Consider the following 20160-nt stretch of genomic DNA (forward strand, 5'->3'; position numbering starts at 1 on the left):
GCTCAGATGGGACCAATACTGACAGGTTGGACAAATATTCTTTGATTTTATCAAAAGCCTTTTGACATTCCACCATCCATTTTGTGGCAGTGTCCTTCTTTAGTAATTTAAATATGGGTTCAAAAGTTAGCATGGATTGTGCTATGAACCGACTGATGTAGTTAAGCATTCCCAAGAAACTTATCACACCCTTCTTGGTCTTTGGGGGAGGTAATTCTTGATTTGCCTTGGTCTTGGAGGGATCCAAATCTATGCCTCTCATGCTAATAATGAATCCTAACAGGTTTTTTGTGGGTACTCCAAATGCACACTTTTGGGATTCAATTTTAGATTATACTTTCACAACCATTCAAAATAATTTTACAAATCATCTAGGTGGTCTGAACTTCTCTTGGGTTTGATAATGATATCGTCCATATATACTTCAATCTCTTTGTGGATCATATCATGAAAAAGAGCAGTCATGGCCCTCATGTAGGTTGCACCAACATTCTTTAGGCCAAATGACATTACTCTATAGCAATGCACTCCCCATGGAGTGATAAATATTGTCTTTTCTACATTATCTTTTTTCATCAGTATCTGGTGATATCCCATAAAATAATCAACAAATGATTGCAATTCATGTTTTGCACAATTATCGATGAGTATAGGAATATTTGGGAGAGGGAAATCATCCTTAGGACTAGGTATATTGAGATCTCGATAGTCCATACATGTTCGATCTTCCTATACTTTTTTGGCACTGGTACTATGTTGGCCAACCAAGTGTGTTAATTTGTGACCCTCACAACGTTCGCCTCTGCTTGGTTACCTCCTCTTTGATCCTTAGACTCAATACAGTTTGAACTTTCTTGTCTTTTGTTTAATGGTAGGTAGGTGGGATCAATTGGTAGTCTGTGTGAGATGATATCGGTTCTTAACCCTAGCATATCGTCATAAGACCAAGTAAATATGTCGACATGTTACCTAAGTAATTCTATTAACTCCTTCTTTCTTTCGGCTTTCAAATGTATGTTAATTCGTGTTTCCTTAACAGTTTCCTTATCTCCTAAGTTGACAACCTCTGTTTCATCCATATTAGGTTTCCTTTGGCTTTCAAGCTGCTCGATCTCCTATGGTAGGTTTTCAGGCATCATTCTTTCATCATATTTTTTGTGATCTTGTTCATTATTTTTACTTTGCTTGATAGATTTTTAAATGTCATAACCGTTGGGCTAGCATTTTTATTAATATGATTGCTGAAAAGTATAAAAGGTAAGACAAATAAATAAGTAGGTAAAATAATTAAAAATATTTAAAGAAACTAAAGACTTTTATTTAAAAGCGTTCTAGCTTTTTAGAAAAAGCAAGAGACAACAAGGGATCAAGCATGATACAAGCCTCGACTTTGATCATGCAAATTTTAAAATACAAAACTACTTTCAACACTACCAGGACTCTTGTCGAAATAGGGATGGGCTAATGGTCTAATTCTACAAGCTTTCTCCAGGCTTGGAATCATGGATGGTCAATTTGCTGAGATCTATCTCTTCCTCTTCTCCAATCATGGCCATGAACAAATTTCCTATTCCTTCTACTATGTCATCGTCAGATGTGTGATCTAGAATTGGAGCTTGCTCTGGTACAAACATTGTCTTGATGGATCCTGCATTATGGAATCCTCTCGATGTAGGTCCATATTCGAGTTCAGTGGTACCTTTCTGATGCTTCATCTGGATTGGTTTAACTATTTCATTGGACTTGTGTCCAAGCCCCATCTTAGGCTGATACCTATATTTCAATATCTCAGTCACGACCATCTTCACTGCTCATCATAATTTCATATCAACCGACTCTAACTTCTCGTCAACCCTCACAGCTTGCATGATTTCTAAAATGTGAAAACTGGCTATGTTTAACTCCTCAGTGACTGGAACATAATTGAAAAAATAGATGGGGTGATTGAGATCCTTATGAATGGTAACTTCTGTGTGACCCCACTCAAACTTTTCACATTGATAAAGAGTCGAAGGAACTGCTTTTGCCATATGGACCCAGGGTCTTCCCAGTAATAGGTTGTAGTTGGATGACACATCCATCACTTGAAATAGGACAGGGAATTCTGATGGTCCCACTTGCAATATGAGATGCATTTCTCCAATTATGCTTCTCTGTGCTCCATCAAAAGATCTAAATTTTACATGAATTTCCTCTACATCTCCCATATTCAAGCCTAAAACTCTCAGAGTTGTAAAAGGGCAGATGTTGCATCCAGAACCGCCATCAATCAAAACTTGGGTCACAATCTTATCACAATATTTGACCGTTAGCAGTTCAGATTTTTTTAGCTTCCACCACTTGTCCAATTGTCGTAGCTAAAGTTTCACTTGTAGTCTCTTTTGGAATGCAAACTCCATTTAACACTTCCAAAAAAACATTCTTATGTGCCTCAGAACTCATTAGTAAAGACATTATTGATATATAAGCCGGGTCTTTTTAATTTGCTCTTCGACTGAATAGTCTTTCTGTTCCTTCCCAAGAACTCCTCGATTCATATCCTCTAAAGAATAGAACTTTCCCAACCTAGTCATTCCATAAGACACAACGGTGTCAATCATCTTTCCCTTTGTTTTTATTTTATAGTCCCATGGGACTTCTTTGGTGTCAAACTCAGGCTTTTGTAATGGTTACTACAACTTTGGGAGATATGTTTGGATAGTAAGAGGTTCCCTCAGTTGAACAGTGATAACAGGTTGTGCTGGAGATACAACAACAACTTCTTCAGCATTACAGACAGGCGCGATAGTTTCTCTTAAGTTGTACTCTTCTTTTAGAGTAATCATGTTGAATTATTGATTCTCATGATTTGGCAAAGGGTTGTTGTTCATATTCGGAAGTATTGGAGTGTATTTTATTATTCCTCTTCTAATCAGATACTCAACTAGTTCTTCAAGCCATAATAATATTCTGTGTCGTGTCCCTGGATTCCTGAGTGGTAAGCGCATCGCTTGTTTCCATCAAAGTTGCTAGGGATTGGTTCGGGGAATTTTCCTTCAACTGGAGGTAGCATTCATTCTATCCTCAGCCTTTCAAATAATATGGCATAAGATTCAGCAATAAGTGTATAGGTGCGAGTATTCCTGGCTTCAAGATTCAGACATAGTTTTGGCACATATGCTGGTCTATTTTGGTGGATTGGTTCTTGGACAGGGACATATGGTCTTGGTGGATTTTTGTAAGCTTGTGCACAGGGTGGATTATAGTTTGGTTGGGTATTATATATCGGGTATGAGATGTATGGAGTATGTGTAACAATTTGGGGATTGTTGGGGTATCAATGGGATGGTTCTCCATGCTGGTAAGTGACGGTTGAAACATCCTCCTTTTTCTTCTTGATGCCACCGAAGGAGCCTGATTTTATGGCCTTACTTGCAGCTTGCAAAATGGCTATGGACTGAATTTTACCCGATTTGATGCCTTCCTCTATAAAATCCCCCATCTTGACCAATTCTGCAAACTTTTGGCCCATCATCAACATCATTTTTTCAAAGTAGATACCTTCTTGGGGACGAATAAAGTATTTTGAGATCTCACTCAAATCCAGTGATGGTTGAACCCTGGCAGCCTCGGTTCTCCAATGTCGTGCATACACTTAGAAGTCCTTAGATTGTTTCTTTTATATGTTGGCCAATGAGAACCTTTCCACAGTAATTTTGGTGTTAAATCTAAAGAGATTCATGAAATCCTTGGCTATTTCTTGTCAGTTATGCCATTTACGAGGATCTTGGCATGTATACCAAGTCAACGCTGCTCCAAACAGACTTTGAATGAATAACTTCATTCTTAACTTCTCATTTCTCCCTACATCGACTAACTTATCACAGTATACCCTCAGATGTGCATAAGTGTCGCCCTTTCCATTAAATATGTCAAACTTTGGTGGCTTGTATCCTACCGGCATGTCAATGTCTGGGTGGATGCATAAGTTCTTGTAATCTAAGCTCTCTGTCCCCCTAGTGACTTGCAAGGTTTTCAACGCCTTTCTTAAACCACGAAGTTGGGTGTCTATCGACTCATCTTCTTTCAACTGGACATCCTTCTCCATCTCTACATATTGATCAACCTCATATAAGACCTTGATCCTAGCCAGTGTCATGAAAGTAGGAGCCTCAACAGCATATACAGGCGACATTTGTGGATCATAAGGAGCGGCGATGTGTGCTCCAAATATCTATTATGTTGCTGGGTAGGTAGGCGTGGAGGGTTCTTGAGTAGGAAGGTTAGGAACAGTCTTGATTGCAGATGGATGAGCTAGTGGGTCTTAGCCATGACCAGGAGCATGCTTGGGCACATTTAGTGAATCGGCAAAAGGCAAGTGAACCCTTGGAAAGTAGACGGGCATTTTGAAAGTTGGGAAAGTAGTAGCCGAAAGTTTGGCCAAGTCTCGCACTTGACGCAATTCCTTCCTTAATATATCAAGCTCCTTTTCTATGTGAGCCATTTTCATATCATTTCGAGTGTCATCCATATTTTGAGAACCCTTGGGATTCTCTACTGGTAACATTATGTTTGCAGCAACATTAAATTCTTCTCCACCTGTCATCTTTCCCCTTAATCGAAAGTTGTATCATGAGTAAGCCAATTTGCAAGTCGACACAAATCAACTTTGTTTTAGGGATTAACAAAAACAAAGAAAAAGGGAAAAGGAAACTATGTTAGTTTGGGAGATATTTAAAAATACAACAAATATATAACACATATATACGCGAAGTTAGCGGCATTCAAATGTGTCCTAATACGGAGCCTCTTTTTGCTAGAGGTTGGCCTACGTTGCAATTAGTTCGATAATAAATGATCCATTCAAATATATTTTGGATTTGGAACAAACATAATTTCATTAATCAAAGATGACTTGGATCTTACAATAAAATAGACGGGCAAAAGCCTAAAAGTGAAAGTACATGGAGGCCATAAGGTAAACAAAGGGATGACAGGGTACAAGGAAGAATGAAAATCTAAGTCCATGTTGGAGCATCATCATCATCGTCATAACCATAATATGGCCCTAGATGGTACTCTGACGATTCGTCAATCTAGTTTGAACCTACCCTTTCATCGAACCCTATCGAACCATACTCAGAGTGAGCTTCTTCCTCTGAGTCCTCTTTTGGATCTTCCTCTTCCGGTTCCTCTATGTCTTTACTTGGATCCTTTTCTGGATCTTCTTCTACCATTTGTATCAAATGATCTATGGATCCTAGAATTATTTAATTGTACATTGGTGTTGTAAATTCTACGTGAGGGAGTACTTCCTCCCTAACCCAATAACCCACTGGTTATCCGCAACACCTCCAATCCCCTCTGTACTTGGTTGAGCTAAATGGCTCACAATGGTACGCCACACATAATACTCTGGCGTGCACTATTTTTCATTTCCTGCATTTATCATAATCATGTGATCCCATTCCAATTGCAAATTTCTTATCCGCGCCGTTGGGACCGAAATGAGATTATCTTTATGTAATACCATATGGTTGAATACCTTCTAGCTCGATTAACTCAATGAAATAGAGGTGTTGCATATTGAAAAAAACCAATCCTCCTATCCAATAATACTTTCGGTGATGGAATCTCTTGTAAGGTTGGTCAAAAATAAATGCGACTCTTCCTCTCCCATTGGCGCGCCCCAAAATCTAAGATGATCACTATGGCTCTAAATCTTGTTACGTGCGTCTATAGTGTAGTCTATTCATGGTTATTGACGATAAAAGTACTCTATTTCTTAGATATATAATAATAAATTGCAACCCCAAAGAAATTATATCCCCTTGTGCATGCTGACAATGATCGAAATACTTCAACAAGAATCATATGCACCAAGGAATAGTTATGCGGCACTACAAAAAAGTCTATTACTATTGGAAAAATATTGATGTTTTTTGAATGGAACCTCATAGGGAAGACCATAGCCCCCCAAAAGGCCATTACAAATATCCTTGGCCGCATATGTATCCATTGCCTATGAGTGCTGGCAAATTCATCTCAGTGTCTATCAAAACTCTCAAGACGACCAAATCTTGGGAAAGATATTCCAACTTTACCTTTCCATTTTCTACATTCTTTAGCGATGGCAAGATATGCAGCCTTAACTTCCCAAGGAAATATTTTGCACTTATGGTTGATGGATATATCGGTGTTTTTCATCTTATCGGTAATTCTAAAAAAACTAAACTCTTTTAGTGTTAGAGTGATCTCAAAATACAAAAACTTAATGGTCACTGTGCTTGGATTCCAGAACTCCATCAGTAGAATAATGAGGTTCTTGTTAGCTCGAATTTCCATGAGCGATAATTATGCACCTAAATGCCTCTAACCTCAGCTCTGTGTGCTCTATGGATGTTTTGCCACCAATTTTATATGATGTGGGGGGTCGAAACAACCACCTGATTGTTGAATTGGTCAAATTTTATTACTAGATTGTATAAATATGTCTTACGTTAAATTCTTTAAATGTCGCAGGTATTATATACGTTCTCTTTTTAAGTAGTATCATCCTCCCAAGAAGGTCGATATAATATTTATATATATATATATATATATATATATATATATATATATATATATATAAAGGTTTAAGATTACGAACATTGCCCTTCAGATCTTTCAACTCTTGACGAACCTGAGAAAAAACAAACAAGGATTCAATACTTTGTATATAAAACTGTCACAACCCAAGCTAGGCCCTAGATGTGACATGGTGATTAGAATATCGAGGGACTCCAACCAATCCTCTTAGCATACATAGCATGAAAATTCAAAGCATGAGATAAAAGATAAACTTTAAATGCGGAAAAATTCTCAACATAAAGAATCTTTAAACTGGGATAATTCAAATCTAACGTCCAAATGACTTAACCATACTCATGTAGTCTAGACATGCCTCTACTAACTTTAGATGGGGAATATGACAAGTCCTAGATCATCAAACATAAAAGAACTTAAGCCCGAATAATAACAAAAATAACATGATGAGTTCGTCCTCAAATAATAAGGACTCACCAAAAGCTAACTCAGTGTAGATCACCAACTAGCCACGTGCGGGAGGATGAGAGTCAAAATCCTACATTGTGAGACAATGTAGGCAAAAGCATGCATTAGTACATGAAATGCACTAAGTTTGTGAGAAATATACATAATCATAAACAAATGGACATACTATGATTGAACATGTGATTCATGACAAAACAACTTGAAAAACGTGGAATAAAACATAAAAATATATAATAAGGTCAATGCATCATAAACACATCATTTAGGAGCTTATAAGAAAGACATAATCATTTGTAGAATATTAACCTTAATCGATATTTAAGACTATGTGAGCTATAACATAGAATCCGATGTAACTCCCACATCGAGCAGAGAGAGGCAACTTTCTAAGAAGACTCTGTTATATGTTTTAGTTTGGATCATTCAAAACAACTAACACATAAAAAAATCTTCAGGTGTGTAACCTTTGACAATGGGTGGCTTTCCTAATTGTGAAGACGATGCCTTAGATCATATCGCCTAAGGTATATGCATCATAACTTATTTTCTAGAGTAAGATTTTTTTTAGATGTTCAAAAGTGGGACTAAATGTTTGTGAGAAGTCAAACTAACCTTATTGTACCAACTCTAAAACTAATGTCACGCCCTGAGAGGGTACTTTAGGCATGACCAGCTCACAGAAACCATCTCTAGCTTCCGAGAGAACCACTTGGTCTCATCACTCATTCATTCATCAGTGAAAGACTTAAGTAAAACTAAGAATACTTATGTGGGATCGCCATCATCAACATAAAAGGAAATAAATAATCCTTAGAAGAAGTAGTTTCAAAGGTGAACTACTCTAATTTCATCATCAAACTTTGTCTACGAAGCTCTAACACTATCAGATGGTGCCGATGCCATGTCCATGGCTACATCAAAAGAAACATAATACTCAAAAACAATAAAAGGATAAAGAGTTCCTCCGAATACAAGAAGGACTCACCAAATAACTGAAATATAATGATCTTCAACGATGCGCCTGTTGAGTATCTCTAACACCTGTATCTGCATCATAAAATGATGCAGGTCGAATGACGTCAGTACGTGGAATGTATGAGTATGTAAAATGGCAGGAAGGTAAGGACATATATCAAGAAATTCCTCTTAGAAAAAATCAGCTCAGATCTCAACATCATTTCAACATTAATATGTAATGCAAGTTTACAAATAATAATAAGCAATGCTTACTCAGTTGGGAATTTCTCTAACCAACAACCATCACTTATGAGCTAGTGATGATATAACAAAGCGATGTCGTTGCCACATCCATTCAATACCTTTCTAGGGTAAATGACATCACCATCTTGGATTCAATCATCAAAGTCCTCTTTTTGGGACTTAAGAGGCATAGCCTCTATCCTACATTGGCTATGTAGTTCTGGGGTTTGAGTCAATTAAACTCTTACCCAACTCAGTGCTCAATACTACTCCCAAAATATGTGCTCATATTAACCTCATCATCTAGTCTTATTGAACTTTTATTTAAAACATCAAACTTATCTCATTACCTCTTCATCAGTCATTGCACTTCAAAACATCCTTTACATCTCATCAAAACATCTTGCTCAAAACATCATTTAATCCAAAGAATCAAGTTCATTTAAACTCAATTCTTTTGCTTTTCCAAACTCAATAAAATACATATTCAAATCACTTTTTTTTCCAATAAATATTAAAAGCCAATATCTTTAGTCAAATCATACGTAAAAATATTCATGAACATCAAATCTATTTGGGTTCATAGGAAAGTAGTCACGAACAATAATTTCAATAATATGAGAGATAAAAATAATAATACATTTAATGCATAAATATATCTAACTCGATAGAAGAAGATGTAACTCATTTAGAATTCAAAAATTAGCGTAAAACTCAACTATAACTCAAGTACGTTGAATTTAAATATTGGGCGCATGGACGAACTCAATCCAATGCTATGAATAGCTTTACATATCTAGAATCTAAAGTTTTAGTTCGAATTGAAGAACTCAATAAACAATCTTGAACCCCTAGCCTTTTCTCCTTGTTAGAGAGTTTTATGTACTATCCAGAGTATAAGAATGACTGGAATTGTATTTCTACACTACTAAAAACTAAAACTATATTTGAAAATGAGTAAAGAAGTATATAGAGAGAAGAGTTGCTTGAGAAAGCTTGACGAATAAAATAAGGAAATAAGATGGGTATTTATAAGTGTAGAGGAGGGACCTAACAATAAATAAAAATAATTACAAAGAAAGATCTTGAAAATTCAATGGAGGATTATAATGTCATGGGTGTTGTCAAATTGAGGACTATTGATGTCATGGATGATGTCAAATGGATCTAGATATTTCCATGGTTGGTGAGATAAACCTTTTTTTAACGAAATACCCTTTTTGCGGAGCTGTGTTTGAACAAGATAACTTCCTCATTAGGATTTGGTGTCTCATATAAATTATAGCTCTAGAAGTATACTTTCATTTCATTCAATAATCAAGTGATTAGGAGCATCCTACAGTGAGATATGATTTTTCTTCTACAAATACTCTATTTTATTACAGCACCATGTCTTGCAAAAATTAATTTAGTTGACCTACTTAACCTCCGAATCTTAAGATATGGTCATCATAAAAATTGTAGGTAATGGTGTGGGGGTTATTCAATAATTTGAATCACCTAATTTGGACCTTTCTATCTAACGTTCCGCCCAAAATACAGAAGTAGTATCATTTTCATCGAGAACTGAAACACCACATACAATATTTTAGGACGTGTTACAATATCTCCCCCTTAGGATCATTCGTCCTCAAATAAAGATAAAACTAGGGTACATGAATAACGAAGATCATCAAGACCTTAATTTCTCAAAAACTCCGATACTCAAATAGTCAAACAATAAATACTCAAATAGTCAATGACTCAAACTCAAGAATTCACATCGACTCAAAGGTTGAAGTAAGGAATATTACCTTGAACATCATCCTCAAAAGTCACGAATAGATGAGGATATTTAGCCTTAATATCTTCTTCAGCTTCTTATGTAGCCTCTTCAACAAATTGATTTTGCCATAGGACTTTGACAAATGCCACTTCCTTAGTTCTTAATTTGCGAACTTGACGATCAAGAATCTGGATTAGAATCTTTTCATAGCTCAAACTCTCTTTCACCCCAATACTCTCATTCGGGAAAACAAGTGAAGGATCTCCCAAACACTTTTTAAGTATAGAGATGTGAACCATGAGATGAATAGCTGCTAATTTTGGGGGAAACTCCAATTGATAGGCTATGTTACCAACCCTCTTCCCAATCGATAAGGACCAATGTAGCGGGGAATAAGATTCCCTTTCTTTCCAAGTCTCATCACACCCTTCATGGGTGAAAGTTTCAAGTATACCCAATCATAAACTTCAAACTCCAAATCTCTCCTCCTAACATTAGTGGAGGATTTCTAGCGACTCTGAGCAGTCCTCAACCTCTCTTGATGGTTTTCACCTTCTCCATAGCTTGTGAACCAAGTCTAGTCCAATCAACTCAGCTTCACCAACTTCAAACCAACTAATTGGTGATCTACATCTCCTCCCGTACAGAGCTTCATAAAGAGCCATTTGAATACTTAAATAGAAGCTATTATTGTATGCAAACTCAATAAGAGGTAAAAGATCATCCCAATTACCTTTGAAGTCAATGACATATGCTCTTAACATATCCTCTAAAGTGTGTATCATATACTCTACCTGGCCATCTATCTACGGATGAAAAGCAGTACTAAGGTTCACTCTTGAACCCAAACCCTTTTGAAATGACTTCCAAAACTAAGCAGTGAATTGAGCTCCCCTATCTGAGATGATAGACAAAGGAACTTTATGCAATCTAACAATCTCTCTAAGATACAGTTTGGCATAATCCTCTACGGTGTCCGTAGTCTTTACTAATAATAAATAGGCTGATTCGGTCATCCTATCCACAATCACCTAAATAGAGTCATGATGTTTGTGGGTTCGCGGTAAATCAGTAATGAAGTCCGTGTTGATTATCTCCTACTTGTATTCCATAATCTCTATATTTTGAGACACTCCACAAGGCCTTTGGTGCTCAACTTCAACTTATTGGCAGTTGGGAACTTGGACACAAACTAGTATACTTCTCTCAAGTTGTGGTACATCTTTGTCAAACCTGGATGGATGGAATACCTGGAATTATGGGCTTCTTCCATGATTCTCTCTCGAATGCCATCAATACTTGGAAAACATAATCTCCCTTGATATCTCAACACTCCATCTCCCCCTTTGGAAAAAGCCATTACCTTCTGCTTGTGAACCTCGTCTTTCAGTTGAAAGAGAATGGGGTCCTGATCTTGCTTTCCTTTCACCTCTGCAACTAGAGATGATTTAGGTCCATTCCGGACTATTGTACCACCCTTACTAGAGTTAATAAGTTGAACTCCCAAATGCATAAGTCTATACACTTCCTTTGCCAACTTCTTCTTTTCCTCTTCCACATGGGCCGTAGTCCCTATGGATAACATGGTAAGAGCATCGACAACTACATTTGCTTTACCTAGGTGGTAGAGAATGTTCATGTCATAATCCTTGAGCAACTCTAGCCATCTCCTCTGCCTCAAGTTCAGCTCTTTCTGACTGAATACATACCGCAAGCTCTTGTGGTCCGTGAATACATCCACTTATACACCATAAAGATAGTGACATCATATCTTAAGAGTAAATACCACAACTACCAACTCAAGATCAGTAGTAGGTAGTTCTTCTCATTGGTCTTAAGCTGTCTAGAGACATAGGCAATGATCTTACCTTTCTACATCAACACACATCCTAACCCAACTCTGGAATAATCACAATAGATTACAAAATCATCAATTCCCTTGGGTAGGGACAGTACTAGAGCAGTAGTCAATCTAGCTTTCAACTTTTGAAAGCTTTTCTCACAAGCATCAGACCATTGAAACTTAGCCTTTTTCTGACTCAACTTAGTCAATGGTGAGGATATGGATGAAAATCCCTCAAACAACCTCCTGTAGTAACCCACCAAACCTAAGAAACTCCTTATATCAATTGGAGAGGTGGGTCTGGGCCATTTCTCAATTGCCTCAATCTTTTGAGTATCAACTCGAATTCTATCACCAGATATAATATGTCCTATGAATGCTACAGACGCAATCCAAAACTCACACTTTGAAAAATTAGCATATAACTCCCTCTCCTTGAGAGTATGAACCTAAAGTGGTTAGCATGCTCACTCTTACTTCTAGAGTAGCCCAAAATATCATCGATGAAGATAATCACAAACGTATCCAGGTATGTCTTGAATACCTGGTTCATGAGGTAAATAAAAAATTGAAGGAGAGTTTTCCAATCCGAAGGACATAACAAAAAACTCAAAATGACCATAACGGGTTCAGAAAGCCATCTTCGGGATGTCACATTCTCTCACTTTCAACGATGATAGCCTAATCTAAGGTCTATCTTAGAGAAACATGTGGCACCCTGAAGTTGGTCAACTAAATCATCTATCTTGGGGAGAGGACACTTATTCTTTATGGTGACCTTATTCAGTTGCCGGTAATCAATGCACATTCTAAGTGACTTGGCCTAATAAATCCCTTATGTAGGAGGTCTTTCAGTTGTTCTTTCAACCCAGCGGGAGCCATTCTATAAGGAGAAATGAAAATAGGTTGTGTATCAGGAAGGACATTAATACCAAAGTCTATCTTTCTATCAAGAGGGATTCTGGGTAGATCCTCAAGAAAGACTTTAGGAAACTCACTCACAATGGGAACTGACTCACAACGAGAACTGAATCAAGAGATAGAGCCTAATTATTAATATTTTTTACTTGGACTATATGATATATGCATCCCTTAAAGATTAACTTTCTGGCCTTAAGGTAGAAAATAAATTTACCCCTAGGCACTACATAACTCCCTATCCACTCTAAGATAGGCTCATTTGGAAATTGAAAACTTGACAATTCGAATTCTACAATCAACTAAGGCATAATAAGCATAAAGTCAGTCCATGCTAAGAATCACATCAAAATCAACCATGTCTAACTCAACTAAGTCAGCTATGGTATCCATGTGATAGATTGACACAGTACAATCTCTATAGACCCTCTCATCTAAGATAGACTCACCAATAGGAGTAGACATGCTGAAAAGATCATGAAGACACTCAGGAAGAATCTCAAATTTACTAGTCAAGTAAGGAGTCACAAAAGATAATATAGCACCTAAATCAGGTAATGCATACACATCAAAAGAAAAGACTCAAAGCATACTAGTAACAACATCGAGTGCATTTTCTTTGTCTTGGTGACTACCCATAGCATACAGACGGTTTGTTTCTCCGCTCTCATCTGAAGATGCACCTCTCTGACTACCTCTATTCTGCGGTGCTATAGAAGAAAACTGATCTTTACTACCTCTATCTCCCTGTCTCTTTGAAGGACACTCATTCTGGAAGGGACCTGTCTTTCCACATCCATAGCAAGTATTAGTTCCCTCACGACACTCTCCTAAATGAAGCTTCCCATATCTAGTAAATGGTGGCTTTCCTCTAGAACCTTGAGCCACACTTACTTGGGACTGAGAACCGTGAGCTCAAAAGTTCTAGTGACTCAGCGACCTCTGATCATACATGGTAATAGGTGTAAAAGCACTTGTTCAGGAAGGTGCATAATTAGAAGACCTATTCTGAAAGAAGAACTTGTTACCCTTCCCTTACTTTTTCTCATTCTCATGCCCAACAGACTTTAGCCTTCTTGATTAAGTATCCCTCTCGGTCCTTTTTCTTATCATACTCAACCTGCTGAGCATACACCATCAATCTAGAAAAATTCATGTCTGAAATCATCAGCATTACCTTACATTCTTTCTTTACATATTTTCCCACGCTAGAGAAAAACATCCTCATCTTGGCCCGCATATGAGGAATCATTTTTTGGGCATATTTGGACAAATGAATAAACTTCAAACTATACTCCTTCGCAGTTATGCTCTTCTACTTGAGGTTCACAAACTTCTCAACATTTGCTTCTCGTAACTCTTAAGGAAAGAAGTGTTCAAGAAAGGTGCTTCCAAACTCATCCTAAACTGTAGGTCCAGCATGCTCTATACGACTCTGCTCCCACTGGTCATACCACACATTCTCCATATCCTTTAACTGGTAGGAAATCAACTCAACACCCTCAACCTTAGTAGTATGCATCATTTTTAAGATCTTCCACATCTCATCAATAAAATTTTGAGGATCCTCCTCAACCTTAGTCCATGTGAAGATTGGCAGTTTCATCCTTAGAAAATCTCTAATCCTTGTAGTGGCAGATGACTCTTGAGAGCTAGAGCTTAGAGTTAGTGAACTATGGTTACCCATCTGGGCAGATACTATTTGAGTGAGCATGACAATTGCTCCTCTAAATTCCACCTCCGAAGTAGAAGTGGTTTGAATAGTAGGTATTTAGGGTACCTCAGTAGACTTTCAAGTCGGCCCCTAGTTCTCGGTGGAGGCATCTCTGATTGTGGAACCTTAGTGCTGGCAGCATTCCTCTGACTGACTATACATAGGAGGCATGGTATGGAACATGTAAACGTACGAATTAGAAAGGAAGTTTTATTGAGTTAAACTCTATCGCACGAACTTAGATTATGAAAGAAGGGAAATAATTCCTAATGTCCTATAGCCTCCTGATTATAAGTGTAGTGCACGACAAACCCATAAGAAAGGCTCTACTAGACACGGATTTATAGATACCCTAGGACTCTTAAACTCTGTGCTCTGATACCAAGTATGTCACATCTCGAGAGGGTATCTTAGGCATTGCCGGCACTCAGAAACCATCTTTGGCCTCCGAGAGAACCACTTGGTCTCATCACTCATTCGTTCATCAACAAAAAACTTAAGTAAAAAATAAGATTACTTATGTGAGCTAGCCATCATCAACATCAAAGGAAAGAAATAATCCTTAGAAGAAGTAGTTTCAAATGAGAACTACTCCAATTACATCATCAAACTTTATCTACGAAGCCTTTAATACTATCAGACAGTGCCGATGACATGTCCATAGCTACCTCAAAATAAACATAATACTTAATAATAATAAAAGGATAAAGAGTTCCTCCGAATAGAAGAAGGACTCGTCAAATAGCTGAAAAGTAATGATCTTCAATGATGTGCCTGTTGAGGATCTCTAACACCTGTATTTGCATCATAAAATGATGCAGGTTGAATGATGTCAGTAATGGAATGTAAGAGTATGTAAAATGACAGGAAATTAAGAACAAATATCAAGAAACTCTTCGTAGGAAGACTCAACTCAAAATGCAACATCATCTCAACATCAATATATAATGCAAAGTTAACAATAATAATAAGCAATGTTTACTCTGTTAGGAGTTTCTCTAACCAACAACCTTCAGTTATGAGATAGTGATGATACACGAAGTGGTGTCATTGCCACATCCATCCAATACCTTGCCAGGGTAAAGTAAATCACCATCTTGGATCCAATCATCAAAGTCCTTTTTGGGGGACTTAAGAGGCATAGCTTCCATCCTACATTGGCTACGTAGTTCTGAGGTTTGAGTCAATTAAACTCTTACCCAACTCGGTTCTCAATACTACTCCCAAAATATGTGCTCATATTAACCTCATTATCTAGTCTTATTGGACTTTTATTTAAAACATCAAACTCATCTCATTATCTCTTCATTAATCATTACACTTCAAAACATCATTTACATCTCATCAAAACATCTTGCTCAAAACATCATTTAGTCCAAAGAATCAAATTCATTTAAGCTCAATACTTTTGCTCTTTCAAAAGTCAATATAATACATATTCAAATCATTTTTTTTGTCAATGAATATTAAAAGCCAACATCTTTAGTCAGAACATGCGTACAAATATTCATGAATATCAAATCAATTAGGGTTCATGGGAAAGTAGCCACAAAAAATAATTTCAATAATAAGAGAGATGAATAATAATAATCTCAATGCATAAATATAGCTAACTTGATAGAAGAAGAATTAACTCATTTAGAATTCAATACTTAGGGTAAAACTTAATTATAACTCAAGTACGATGAATTTAAATATTGGGCGCATGGATGAACTTAATCCAATACTATGAATAGCCTTACAAACCTGGAATCCAAAGTTTTACTCTAAATTGAAGAACTCAATGAACATTCTTGAACGCCTAGCCTTTTCTCCTCACCGGGGCATTTTATGTACTACCCGGAGTATAAGAATCACCGGAATAGTATTTCTATACTACTATAAATCAAAAATATATTTGAAAATGAGTAAATAAGTTTATAAAGAAAAGAGTTACTTGAGAAAGCTTGACGAATAAAATAATAAAATAAGGTGAGTGTTTATAGGTGTGGAGGAGGGACCTAACAATAAATAAAAATAATTATAAAGGATGATCTTGAAAATTCAATGGAGGATTGTGATGTCATGAGTGTTGTCAAATGAAGGACTATTGATGTCATGGATGATGTCAAATGGATCTAGATCTTTCCATTGTTGGTGAGATGATCCTTCTTTTAACGAAATACCCTTTTTCGGAGCTGAATTTGAACAAGATAACTTCCTCATTAGGATTTAGTGTCTTAATATGAATTTTATCTCTAGAAGTATACTTTCATGTCGTTCAATAATCAACTGATTAGGAGCGTGCTACAGTGAGATATAATTTTTCTTCTACAAACACTCCATTTCATTACAAAACCATGTCTTGCAAAAATTAATTTAGTTGACCTACTTAACCTCTGAATCTTAAGATATGTCCATAAAAGTTATAGGTAATGATGTGGGAGTTGTTGAAAAATTTAAATAACTTAATTTGGACCATTCTATGAAAAGTTATGCCCAAAATACAAAATAAGTATCATTTTAGTCGAGAATTAAAACACAACATACAACATATTAGGGGGTGTTACAATTAAGGAATCCAAAAGAAGATTTGGGGGAGTGTGAGACACTCCCTCGTGAACCACAGTGTGTTTATTGTGTAAGGTCAAGTACTCGAATGAAAGTGCAAGCGACAGTGTAAGAAAAACAGTAACATGTAGTGTTTTCAAACAAATAAGGAGCACAAGTTTGGATTTCGCTTGCGTCCTTTCAAATGAGGAGTGATATAACAAATCACGATTAAAGCAAATAATATACTACTAATAAAAAAATATCCCTTAATTATAAAACTAAATTTTACTAAGGTTAAGACCCAAATGCTAAGTACATTTGTTCCCCAGTAGAGTCGCCAAACTGTCGCACCCCATTTTTAAACTGGTCAAAATAGTTCACAACATAAAATGGCTATGCCTCTGATTTTAAAAATTATTTAGAGTCGTCACCTAATTTTAAGGAAAATATTAGGAAACCTATTTTTTTATTTTTTTTTGAAAATTGTAAATGTAAACTCTGTTTTGATTTACGAAATCGGTGAGATTCTAGGTAAGGGTTTTAGTTACTCAAGAGGAAGATATTAGACATACCTCAGAGCCTATCCGAAGATAGTCCTTAAATTTAGTTTTAGAAAAAATAATTAGGGATATTTATTTAATTGTTTTCTTTAGAAAATGATGATGAGAAGATATTCAGTAATTTGGGAAAGAAAGAGGAAACATACAAGGCATGCCATATATATGTCTATAATATGAATGGAGGAAATTTAATAGTAATATATTTATCGTCCGGTAAAAATAAATAATAACGAAATATACTTTAAATGTATGGAGATTTTATTTATTGAAATATAGATGTATGTTTAAAATCAAGAATAAATAAGCTTATCTAAATTTATGGTAACTAGTATGAATGTCGAGTATTAGAACTGGTTACTTTATTTGTAGACACGATATAAAAGAAAAACATAAGTAAATAAGATAATAGACAAGTGTAGATATATGGATATATAATATGTAATAAATATAATTTGGGTGAAACTCCAAATAAAATTAGTGATGCCTAAAAATCATTAAGTTATTTTAAAATATTAAACTACCCCAAATATATATAAATGAAAATATTTAAAAGTTGACAGAAAATAAAATAACTACATTCTTATCTTCTTCGGATCAGCACAAGCTTATTAGTTGGAAGACAAAATATATAAAGTTTTGTCATTTTTCTGCTTGAGTCAACTTTCATCATGAACATGATTTCTATGTATATTAATATGCTGAGAGTATTAAATTAAATCCTATGAACATAGTGTCTAAATTGATGAAATATATGTCACCAATATTATGCATGATTAATTAAGGAGGTCAATCTTAACCTATAGGCATGATTTCTACCTAAAGTAGCCTTCTGAAAATATTCATTACATCCTAATAACATGCTAAAATTTAAACATGATTTATAATTATAAAAATATTATTAGTTAAGTCCTATAGACATGATTTGCTACATAATATTAACATAAAACCCTATGAACATGACATCAAAATAACTAACATGTTGAAAATATTAATAACCTATAACCATGATTTCTAAATAAAGTATATATTGAACACATTTATTAAATCCTATAAATATAATTTCTTTATGAATTAACATGATGAAAATATTTATAGTCCTAAAGGCATGATTTCCTAGGCTATACAAGAATATCATTAAATCTTATAGGCGTGATTTCTAAATTCTATATGATATAATATGCTCAAAATCTAATTAAATTCTATAGACATGATTTTCTAGATGATATAATATGTTGAAGGTACATTTAAAGCTATGGGCGTGGTCATAAAAAAATAGCATGATAACTATCTATTTGAATCTTATTGATACATGCTCTAATGTAAACTTGATCATTTAATTATTCTAATAACATGAGTTGGTGATTTTAAATTAAACAAATGTAAACATGTAAAAAGTTAGGCAAATCATTTTGAAATACATATTATAATATACAATAAGACAATATTAGGATTAGACTATTTGGATATTAAAACTTTAGGCCATTTTCAATTAAATAAATACATATAGAAATAGTACTCAAACCCAAATTTAGAATTTTATCTAAACATGATGATAATGGCATGATTTTAAAAGTTACCTTCAAACACTTACAAATATAGCCACATGCACATGCAATAAATCATTTAAAAATAAAATAAATACAGATAGCACATTAGTTCCCATCCCCTTTAAATAGTCCTAAAATATTTATTATTATTATTATTATTATTATTATATGAACGATTTTTTACATACGGATTATTGTAGAGACAAAAGAATAAATACAATAAAATACATAAGCTTGTCAAAAACTTAAACTAAATACATCCGAAAGTCCCCTCCCGGCAACTCTTCTTATCTTGAACCTCTAGAGTTTAAAACCCATTTAAAGGACATGAACAAGCAATATATGATAACACACAACACACATACGATATTATGACATTTAAAGGCAAACAGTGAAGAGAATACAATTATCATATCTTTGTAAAATGAACAAGTATACATAAAGAGAGAAGGGATTTAGCTACTAACCTGGATGTTTTCCATATTTTATTTAAAAAGATATACTATGCAAGAACTTAAAGTAAAGACTATATAATAAAATAAAAATAGAATTACTAACCAGTTAGCATGAGTTTTATCAATATGCAAAAGAAAAGCAGTAGTAATATCCCAGATTCAAACAAGTAATGGAGTAGCAAAACAAAAAAAAGAAAATGACTTAATAGTAATGATTAATTTATTTTAAGATCTCTTTGTGTCCTACTGAATATGAGGTGTTGAAATAGTGTAATGACCCATATGTCGTTTTGAGTACTAGAACTTTTTATTTAATAAAATACTCATCCTATAAATTTTTAATAGGTAATTTTGGATAATTAATTTAATTGGTGGACTAAATTGATAAATTATTTAATAATTTATACCACTTATTAAAATAAGTCAGTAGGATTTGTCACTTTTAATACCTAATAATTTTAGAGAAAAAATAAAAAGACAAGGGTTTGGGGGAGAACAGACGTCGACGACATAGAGGAGCGATCAAGTAAGAGTACCTCTATTTACTCCATTAAATGATTAGCATTAAGTGATAGTATGTATATGTAAGCGATC

This window comes from Solanum dulcamara, chromosome 3 (genome assembly GCF_947179165.1).
Source record: "Solanum dulcamara chromosome 3, daSolDulc1.2, whole genome shotgun sequence".
Classification (NCBI taxonomy): Eukaryota; Viridiplantae; Streptophyta; class Magnoliopsida; order Solanales; family Solanaceae; genus Solanum; species Solanum dulcamara.